The 10,634-nt window shown below is 45.9% G+C and overlaps 1 protein-coding gene across 7 annotated transcripts in view; it reads right to left on the reverse strand.

Moving 5' to 3' along the window:
- Nucleotides 1-1,951, reverse strand: part of LOC139051089 (uncharacterized) — a 53,030-nt gene extending 51,079 nt beyond the window's left edge. For 3 of the 7 annotated variants that reach the window (XM_070528177.1, XM_070528174.1, XM_070528173.1), the window contains exon 1: nt 1,612-1,947. The gene's annotated coding sequence lies outside the window, so the exon portion shown is untranslated. Of the gene's footprint in view, nt 1-1,611 lie in introns of all 7 variants that reach the window. The other 4 variants (XR_011509225.1, XM_070528176.1, XM_070528172.1 and 1 more) reach the window with 4 other exon arrangements.
- Nucleotides 1,952-10,634: the final 8,683 nt, after the last annotated feature.

The raw sequence follows: 10,634 nt of genomic DNA on the forward strand, positions 1-10,634 counted from the left end.
ATGTCCAGAATTCCTGAGTATGTCCATGCTACAAGGCATGATAGTATCTTTTTTAACGTAAGAAAAAGACATGTACAAGCTTTTTATTATGTTGTCTAAGCAATAAAATCTGATAATAAAAGCGATGACCTAAGAAATAAGCGACCCATTAGTAGGTTTTAGGAAGCGCAACAGACAACATAATATTTGGAGGACACCCCTGAAAAATCCAATACTGAAACCAAATCTTGAAAGACAGAAAGCTGAGGTAGTTGGTAAGGATTCATTATGCAAAATATAAGTGAGGCGTGCAGACAGGACACAAGAGTAGAGAAGTGGACAACACGAACGCCGACTATCAACTGAAGGGAGCACTGAGGCGAAAAATGAAAGAAGACACAAAACTCATCTGCGCATGCTCAGGAATGGTAACACCACGTGTCAATCGGGTACACGTGCTGGTCTACGTGAGAGATAACTGTTAAGGCACTTAATCTCATCCTTATGTAAAGTAATCGAAGGCTGACTCACGCACGCACTTCCACCCTTATAGATATGCCATGCCTCTAACATAAGACGCGTATCTTCATTCTTATGCCTGTACAATATCGCGCATTCATCTAACTGTGGCTTGCAGTTACAATCTCGGCAATGTAGCGAAAGAGCATAAAAGGTCGTTAACCGGTGGATCGCCTTCTAATCTTTTCTAATAAAATTAAGAAATGCGTGGAACATTAATTAGAGCTAACTTGAGCAGCTGCCATGGCAGACATGTAGGCAGAATATCAGAAATTGATAAAGCGAGTGGTGCTCTCGACAATAATCTCGAGCTGCTATAAGTACGGCGCAATACTTAAAGAGTAATTGATATTGAGAGTCACATGCCAAAACGCCGATATAATTGTGGGGCACGCCGCAGAGGAGGGGGGGGGGATGCCCTGGGCTCTGGGCTTATTCTGACGAGCTGGCGTTCTTTAGCGGGGACCCAATACGCGGCACAAGAGTGTTTTTGCATGCCGCCACCATCGGAATGTGGCTGCCGTGGCTTGGATTCGAACCCGTGGCCTCGATCTCATTAGCAGAACCCACTGTAACTGCGCCGTCAGCCCGACAAATGCTAAATTAATATTCTTTCACAGATTTATTTTCGTTTTATCTTTCGATGCTCACACTGTGTTCACTACTCCACGATGTAAATCCGTCCAAAAGGCAAACCACTGCTTCTACGCTTCGCGGTTTGGGTGTTTACCTTTATTTTACCTGCCAGTGACTCGAGTTATGAAGATTTCGGGCACCTTGAAACCGGAACTACAACACTCGGAGCTGCGAGCAATCACAGCTCGAATCACCCTCGGCGATTCGAGCGCGCTAGAACGCCACCGGAAAGCGTCGTTTAGAGGTTAGTGACCAGTAGCAAGACATCGACGTAAATAGGCCCTACGATTCGCGAACAGTCATAGTCTCTTGCACAATCCGATTCAGCGACGATAACGAGAACCGCGCCAGGTATGGCTGTCAGTGAGCGACACTGCAAACGTTGCGAGCGAACCCCCCATCTTGCTTAACCAGATGCACTACGATAGGTTGCCGTCCACCGGACAGCGCGCTTCAATGAAAGTCGCACAGGCTCACCTTTGTATGTCGCCCACAGGTGTCGAAACAGCCCACCCAGGGACAACGCTGACCGATTACTGGACGAAGCACACAGCGCCGGCAATGGATGTCCGCTCACGGCGTTTTCCAGCATGCAGGAAATGCAGGCGTCTCGTCGCTGCGGCGGCGCAGTGGCGTTGATAAATTACGAGAACAAAAAGGAAGTTGTTGCCACGGCTGCAGGAGTGAGGCGTTACCCGGTTCCCGTAGAGCGAATGATAGGTCCCGCTATCTTTTATCGAATGCTGTGCTCTTGCGTGAGGAAAACAAGCTTAACTGATGGGCATGCTCAGTTTCATAAGGCGAAAGAGGGGTGCTATTCTGGACACGCATGGCGGCTGCACGGCCACCATTATCCGCCATGCTGACTCTCTGATTGGCTGTGGAGAACTCACGTGCCTTGAAATTTGTGCCGGGAAACGTAAGTTTTGCAAAATGCAATTTTGCATTTTCATCATTGTGACGAAACGTGGCGTGGAGCTGCAAATTTTATCGATTAATGCATGTTTTGGGTCCTTGGCAGCTGTACTACGACGTTAGCGCTTCAAAAAGAAAGCGAGCAGTAGCGTACAGAAGCCAGAGCAATGCATCTGCAATTTCACGAACATGTGGTGGCGATAGAAGATATGCGCCATGCCAGCTTGCTGATTGGCTGAAGGAATATGCTGTGGGGAGCGTCACAGGAAGGGCCGTTTCGTAAACGCCAATTTGACGTTGCGTGACGTTTCGGTGGGCCGGCATTACAGAGATTTTCCGCCATAATTTGCGGTGCGACGAGCCACGCGAATTATACTAGGGAGCAGCAATACGCAATGGCGGTCGAGATTAATGCGTATCACCACATTTTCCCCGTCGTTTGACGCCATGAAAATCTTTTGTTCATAACGCATGCTCATGGTATTTGCATCGCTCTCGGGTGGTGTTGGCATTTGTTTTCTGGGGCATCATTCTTTAAAAGAACATATTAAGATGAAATAATATTGGTTGGACATGGCAAACTTTCTGCTACGTTGTCCACTTTTTACTCCTGCGTTTGTATTGTAATCAAGAGTAATCCCTTTTCGCAGAATCAAAAGTTATGATGATGACATCCTTTTATTTTTAGGAATGTACGCAAGGCGGTGCTTTGAAGTTTTCTCCTGCGGTGCGAACAACCAGTGAACGGAACAAGCGATGGCTGCGCAGGCTCTTGCGTCGCGCTAGCGGATATCTCTGGCGCGCGCAACGCTATCGGTGATCGCAACGATATCGGTGGCCGTTTCTCAAGAAGGCGAGTCAGACTGAGTCACTTGCCTTTCGCGAGATAGCGATAACGTGGTCTAGAACATGCGCTCATCACCACTGGTAGGTCATGTATGTTGTCTCAAGGTAGAAAACAAGCGCATTGGCGTCAATGTACGACGACTCATTCCGTTTGCAGGGTGCATGCATCATAGTTAATGAAGCAGACGACGGCTTGTGCGCAGCAGACAACGGAATCGAGAAGCGTTTTCGACGAAGTAATCGTAGGCTTTGAGATAGCCGCTCTATTTTTACTTGGGAGGAAAATTGTTTTGCTTTACGAAGAACGTTAGGTTGGGTGCCTTCATTTCAGTTTGTTAGGCAAAACGTCCAGTTTGCGTCACGTTACTAAAGCAAAATGGGGCCATCAGCGCCATATTGAATGCGTCGCGCCTACGTCACGCCTCGAAGAAATTGGCGGAATGTCCAGAATAGCGCCCAAGTATTGCATACATCAACTAGTGACAGCTGGATCAGACAGAAGGCTATTACACGGAAGCTTTCAACTAAAGGATGAAGAAACATGCTCCAGATCTATCTTTCTTTAGAGAATGGCACGTTACGTAAATCGATTGACTCTCAAGTCGATTGAATAATTGTGGTATGGTGTATAATAGGTATGGTGTATGGTGTACTGACCGTATATAGCGTATAATCTTATTCGGGAATTGGGAAGCACCATATAAAAATCAATGCGCTCGTTGTCTTTGAAAGTGCCTTGTAGATCCACAAACGTCTTGTAGGAAAGTTCTGCAGCTCATCCGTAGCGACGAAGTGACTTCAGTAGGCAGGGCACGCGGAGTAATAGTGTAAGTCGCCAAGTCTGCTTAAAGTGACTTTCCTATACTGTGTACCTACGTACCAGCCACGCTGACTCATTTGCTATGAGGTCATCCTACTGAACGTAGTACAGTGTACTAGAATAGGGGCAGTGTGTTCAGGAAGCGCTCGCCGCGGAGGCGTTTCATGTAGACATCCCGAGATGGCGCTGTAGGAACATGAGCTGTGAACATGGGCTGCAGGGTAATATGGGCTGGACTAGTTTTCAAGTGAGGGAAGCTCGCAGTAAAATTGAGTATGAAGAACGACTGAGGAATATGGCAGAAAGTAAATGGGCTGGAAGAGTGTTGAGGTATCTGTACAGGAAAAACATTGATTCACAGTGGAGGAAGAGAAATAGGAAGCTTACCAGCAAGTATGCGGCCTGTAGGGTGGGCAAGAGAGCAACAAAGAACGCCAAGTGGAAAGTCGGAAAGGCTGAAATAATCTCGTGGGTGGCGGCAATGGAAAAGAAACCTGCCATGAGTAACTACTTAAGAGGAAAAAACGAAATCAGAAAAGAAAGAATTTATAATAACCCAATGGGAAGCTCATTACTTTTCGAAATGAGATCGGGATGCCTTAGAACACGCAACTACAAAGCGAGATATAAGAAGGAAGAAGAAGCATGTGCTTTGGAGCATGTTTTATTAGAATGGGAAGACGTCTAACCAGCGGTCGATTTATCCACCACTGGCCTCCTTGAAGCCCTTGGGTTCAGCGAGAGCAGTGGAAAAGTAAACATGTCCGCAATAGGGATTAGTAAGAGGTGATCGGAGGATTGGTGACAGAAAAGTATGGAAACGACAAAAAAGGGAGACGTACAAAAGCACACTTCGAACAGGGGATCAGAAAATTTGGTAGTGGAAGTTCATAGTGTTTTTTTTCTTGTTTATTGATTAACCTAGGTAGGACATTAGGTAGTAGTATAGCAAGAGCTTGGTGGCGCAGCCCGCCGCCCTGTTCCAAAGGGGACGCCCATAACATCCATACATCCATCCTGTACGGAACGGACGGTACAGCGCCAGCGCTGCATGCTTATATGTTGATAATCATTTTTTGTCGCAGTAAAATAGACTTGTAAATGCTCGGCGGATGTTAATATGCATCCCCGAAACTCAATTCATATAAAAGATGAATTATATGTGCACTCCTAGCGTATCTCAATGCCCATTAGACGGCGTTATCAACCTTACAGCAAAGGTTTTGCAAACACGAAAGTAGTGGCGTGAAGCCGTTAAACTTGTTTTGAGCCACGTTGCCATGTAACCAGAAAGTATTCGGATGGAAAGCTCGGCTGAAACAATGAATTGAAATAACGAACATCGAATTGATTTAAAGCAACTCGGATTCTAGGTGCACACATTTGATTTTGCTGTTCGCATTCACAAAAAAGCATCCGCGGCATCCGCGACCCAACGTCAAGCACTTAGTTCCTCAGCCGCTGTTGTAGAAGGGAAGGCAAAACAATATATGCGTACATAACCCAAAGCCAAGAGATTCCCTGCTTGGCATTTACCTTCTTTCGCTATAAATATTTGTCCCTCGTTCTTTCATTCTGTTTCGTGAACCCCCCGCAACTACATCTGCACAGTTTATTCGTGAATTCTTTTATTTACATCGTGAAGTGGCACCCGAACCTCAGGCTCAGGTGCGAGTATGAGACACACCGACAACCTGCATTTCTATGAAAGTAAGAAAACAGGCTGAAAAGACGCCAAGTAAAAGGGATCTCTGCAAAACTACACACAGTATGCCTAAACGCAGAAAAAAGTGTTTGTATATTCCATCCCAAGCACTGGAGACCTACAGCGGAAGTAATATGTGCAAGTGAATTCCTTAATTCTTTTCTTAATTATATTCAGTAATTAGCTATTTGAATGCACCGGAAAAGTTGTTCATTCAGATAAAATTTCTTTTTTCGTCGTGTTTGTCTTAACTGATTATTACATTTAACGTAAAAGTGCAGCCTTGTAAGGACATGAAAACGCACAACTGCTGATATTAAATCATCATCATGTAATTTGTAGCTAATAGCATAGCCAAATTTAAAGTTTTCATTCAAATCATGACATCAAATATGCTGTCGCTGCAAAGCTCCTCTTTGCTGAAAAAGGGTGTAAATATATTCCCTCAAGTTTTTATAGTGCTTCAAAAAGCAACTAGGAGGGATACAGAAATTCTCCCCTGTCAAAAAGTTCGTGAACTTTGAGACACTGCTACTGACACTACAGTTCTGCAAAAGAAGAGAGCGGCAGACCTCACATTTGTTGCGAGTGAAAAAATTTCGGCACGACATACCCTGCCATATATAATGGAAGAGGCGGTCATCGCTCCTTTCCTCCAAATAATCCCGGTGCTCTGCCCGAGTACTGTTTAGCCTTTGCTCTACCAGCGTCAGATTTCCAGCTTCATGAAGTGACGCAACGTCCCCTCCTTTGTCAGAATTATCAGGTGAGGGAAGTAGCGATACCAAATCTTTACTGACCTCTGTGTTCCCCGTTTGCATTGCCTTCGCCAAGTTATAGAAAGACAGCCCATTCACAACAATAAAAAAATTAGACCGCGTTGGGTGATTGTTGAATCCGCACGACTACTTCACAAGAAGTTCTACAACTTATACTGGCTTAGGCTAGATGTCAATAGGTATTTAAAGCTCTCTCCTTCCAAGTATTCTAACAGAGCCAAAGTGCTGCGCAATGTCACACGGGGCCCATCTGCCGTCGACTGGCTCAAGTAGCCGCAAAGACACTTTGCATGTGGCTCTCAACGAGACAGAAACTCGAGAAATTCCTTCAGAGTCATTAAGAGCAAGCATGCTGCAACCGGCCGCAACACAAAGAGAACGCGTCCGTACAGCCCGTGCGACTGCAGCACCGCCACATACATCCGGGAGCTGTGCACGCTTCCGGCTTCAGAGCAGTGCGGGGCGCGTTCCGCCTTCTGAACGCACTGCCCGTACTCTAGTACACTGTAGCGCGAGGTCACGGGGTCGATTCCAAAAGGACTTCTTCTTGGGCAAGTTGGTGCTTAGATTTCCTAGGTATACTTTGTGGCGCAAAATACATTTCTGGAAAAGGGACAGAAGAAAGGGAGACAGTGAAGCGCCAAACTACCAACTGTTTATTGACAGCCTGAACAAACGCATAGAAGAAGATACAACTTCCGCTCATGCGCAGGGAGCCAAGGTGTGACAGAACAACGTGGTCATGATAACATGCTTTGGATGAAGCACATTTTTGCGGAATATAATACGATAGAAGTATCGCTGACACAATTCTGTCCATTTTCCAGAAATGTATTTTGCGCCACAAAGTATACCTAGGAAATCACGGGGTCGATTGCCCGCCACGGCGGCGGCGTTCCGATGAGACGGAGTTCAGAAGCGCCCGTGTTTTGCAATTCGCCATGCGCTTAAAAAAAAAATAAACATGCTGGTTGAAATTATTTGCTGCCCCAGCGACGGTTCCCACCGAGAAGCAGAAACAAATCTCGAAGTCTATGCTTGTGCGGACCGCACGCGCGGAAAACAATCACATACATATCCACCATTTCTGGACACGTACCAACTAGCGCCCCAAGCGGCGCCGGAACGAAGCTAGCGCGCTTTCAATGGAACCAGCGGGTTTTTCGCCTTTAAGAAAAGCTGCAGGTCCATTATTGAAAAAGGCAGGTGACAGACATGTTCTCAAAGGCAATCTACACGAGCCAAATGCAGTGATCACGCTGTGGCAATCAAGAATTCCTAAAGATTCTTGAATGAAAGCCTATGGAAACGACGAACATTTGTGCTCGTCGGGACAAAAGCTGCACCTGTGATAAAACTACGGCGTTTATCGTTAAAGTCATTGCAGCGTATGTAGTACGGAGACTCAGCTTTCGATTGATGTCTATCTGGACTCTCTACACATGGCGTAACACTGTTTCCAAAAGCAATTTCTGAAACACAGTCATGCAAGTTCACGTGGTATCTATAAAAACCCGAGCGTATCACACGCTGAAACGTTGGAAGCCGTGGCCGAGCCGTTTGATCGCTGGCATCTATCGTATCACGTCATGCTGGCAGTGGTTCGACCCGTACTGCATGATACCTTTTTTTTTTCTATAATGCCACGTAGGACTCAGTTCGACAGTCTTCCACCAGATGGCCGTAACACAAAATTCAAAATTTGGCTTCAGTTTTTGTTTTTCCAGGAGGGCTCTTCAAGTATTATATTATCTATTTTTGCTTCCCTAAAACGTATTTATGGGTTGCTTGTTCGTTAGGCCATCGCTCTTATTATCAGATTTTATTCCTTGGACAACATAACAAGCATGCACATGTCTTTGTGTTACGTTAAAAAATACCATGGTGCCTTGTAGCATGAACATACTCAGGAATTCTGGACATTGCAGATTCACTATCATGTGAAACTTCACGGCAATGCACATGCGTAACTGAATGGGCAAAACTTTAAGCAATTTTATTTCTGTATAATAGCCGAGTATCAACAAGTTTCAACTGTCTGCGCTAATAGGTTGTCGTTTGTCACAACATCTGCATTTATGGCACTTAGTCGGAGCATCGGTTGTGTGTTAAAGCAGTGTTTTGGTCGGGGATGGGCGGTTATGTCACACGACAGGAGCAAATAGTTTTGCACTCTCTCGGCGCAGGGCACATTGACTCGAAGAAGCGCGAAATTTAAAGCGTAAAGCGATTTATTACAGCTGGCGTTTTCAACAGTAATTTGCAGAGCGAGTGTCATTAGGTCGGTTTGCACGCGCATGTTTTGGCGAGGCAATAGGAAAGGAGAGGGAGTACATATGGGTGTACACACCTTGAGCGTACATGCGTGTGCACTTTTATTTGCGTAAGCGCACATATTGGTGTCTCAGTATTTGAATATGCGTGCGTACGAGTGCGTGTATGCGTGTGCGAGCATATACGCGTGCTTGCGTGTGCATGCAGTCTTGTGTGCATGCGTGCGTACACTTTTGGGCGTGTATGCATGCGCGGGGCGTGTAAATGTGAATGCGGGCGAATGTGTGTCGTATCTCTCTCTCTCTGTGTGTGCGTGCAAGCGTGCGAGCGTTGGCCGTATTTGGTAACCATAGCGATAGACACACACTTTGCGAAAACGAAAAGAGAAAAGGGCCCAGTGAGTTGAAAATTAGAACAATGAGAGAAAATGTGTGGTGTATGAAGAGATTGAAGAAGACAAACAGGTTAGCTGGACGGCCTGTTCAAGCTAAATAGTAAATGCCGACCCAAATCAATCAGTGGGGTCGTACTTGCGCGACACGCCATGGTTTCCTGCCAGCAGGATATCATGGAGTTACGGCGATGACAGTTTGCGCTGGGTGCTTGAGAATGAAAACGAGCACACCACAGGCGTCCGAGGGACGTTTAGAGCTTGCGAACAGGGACATTAGAAAATCGAGTACAACGGCCCTTGCTGATCCTGTTCAGCATGACGTCAGCATTTTATTCCACGTTTATCTCTGAGAAAAGGAGTTCGCGTTATGTTTATTTGCAATAGAATGGCGGGCGTAATCAGGCAAAAAGTGAAAGCACTAGAGGGTGCCTGAGTATCCTGTGTAGATTACGTACGACAATTATAGGAATAATACAATATTATAAGAGAATGTAATTCGAAAATAAGTTCACTTATTATCACAGTGCAGTAAAAAGGAAGTGCCTCCACAGTATACCTGTGGGTGACGCAAATAGTGAACATACTGAAAAAGAGGTATTGTAGGTCTGTAGTAAACTGGATAGACCATTCGCGTCTTGGCGACGGGATAAAAGTTACTCCTGAAGGCGAAAAGTCTAGTGGGCAAATCAAACAGTTGGCTCTCGCAGTGATGAAACGTCGCAAAGGACGCGATGACGTCACGACGACACGCTACATTACGTTATTAAATAAATACATTTTTTCAAAGCAAAGCTTTCTTTGCCTTTTCCTTATATTTTTCCGCTGCTGCTGCTGTCTTGCACGCCGCGTTGGGGGGTGGGAGTCGCATGTATACGTGGAAGGAACGGGGCAGAGAGGAATGGCGACGCGACAAACTCGTTTGGAGCTTTTCATAGCGTCAGATCTGCGCAGTGCTCTCTGGAGCTCCCTGAGCGCCATTACATTAGCCTCTTTACAGCTGTAATTATCTGTGACCCCGTGCAAGAGCATTGCAGAAACTGCAGCGCTTACCGCTCTACTAAAGTGCAAGTCCTGAGGAGATGTAAATAGAATGGTAGAGAGGGAGCAAGGAGATAAGACAGAAAATGGGTAAAACTGGTGGGCAATCGCGAAACTAGTGAATAACACCCTTGCCACCCTTCGCTCGCAGTTCCGATACAGGAGGGAAGGTCGTGACAGGGAAAACGCTACGTCAAGAAAGCGAAGATAAGCAAACGCTGCTACTATAGACACGACAACAGTTGCGGGTCAAATGGAAGGTACAGTACTGAAAGTTTCTGCTATTTCTCCAAAATAAACACCATGCAAATTCGTGAAGCGGACTATTGACGCAGGGCGTGCAGATGCAAAGCCACATTAAATCACCGTAGGGTCTATGCAACACTAAAGAAGCGGTCGTACGTCAAATCAACGCTTCTGTGCCCGCCGCTGTAGCTGTGCGGCTATGGCATCGCTCGACGTCGTGGTTTAGATCCCTACCGAGGGACCTGGATCACGACGGGAGCGAAATACAAAAACAGCCGTGCACTTAGATTTAGGTGCACGTTAAAGAACACCAGAGTGTGAAAATTAATCAGGAGTCCGCCACTACAGCGTACCTCATAACCTTATTATGGTTTTAGCACGTAGAGCCTAATAGTTCTGCCAGCATGTCTGCCTCGATGCGATGTGCTATGTGAAGCAATGACAAGCTCGACCCTTTTATAAATTGTAAACAAAGTGCACAAC

Source organism: Dermacentor albipictus, chromosome 10 (assembly GCF_038994185.2).
Source record: "Dermacentor albipictus isolate Rhodes 1998 colony chromosome 10, USDA_Dalb.pri_finalv2, whole genome shotgun sequence".
NCBI lineage: Eukaryota > Metazoa > Arthropoda > Arachnida > Ixodida > Ixodidae > Dermacentor > Dermacentor albipictus.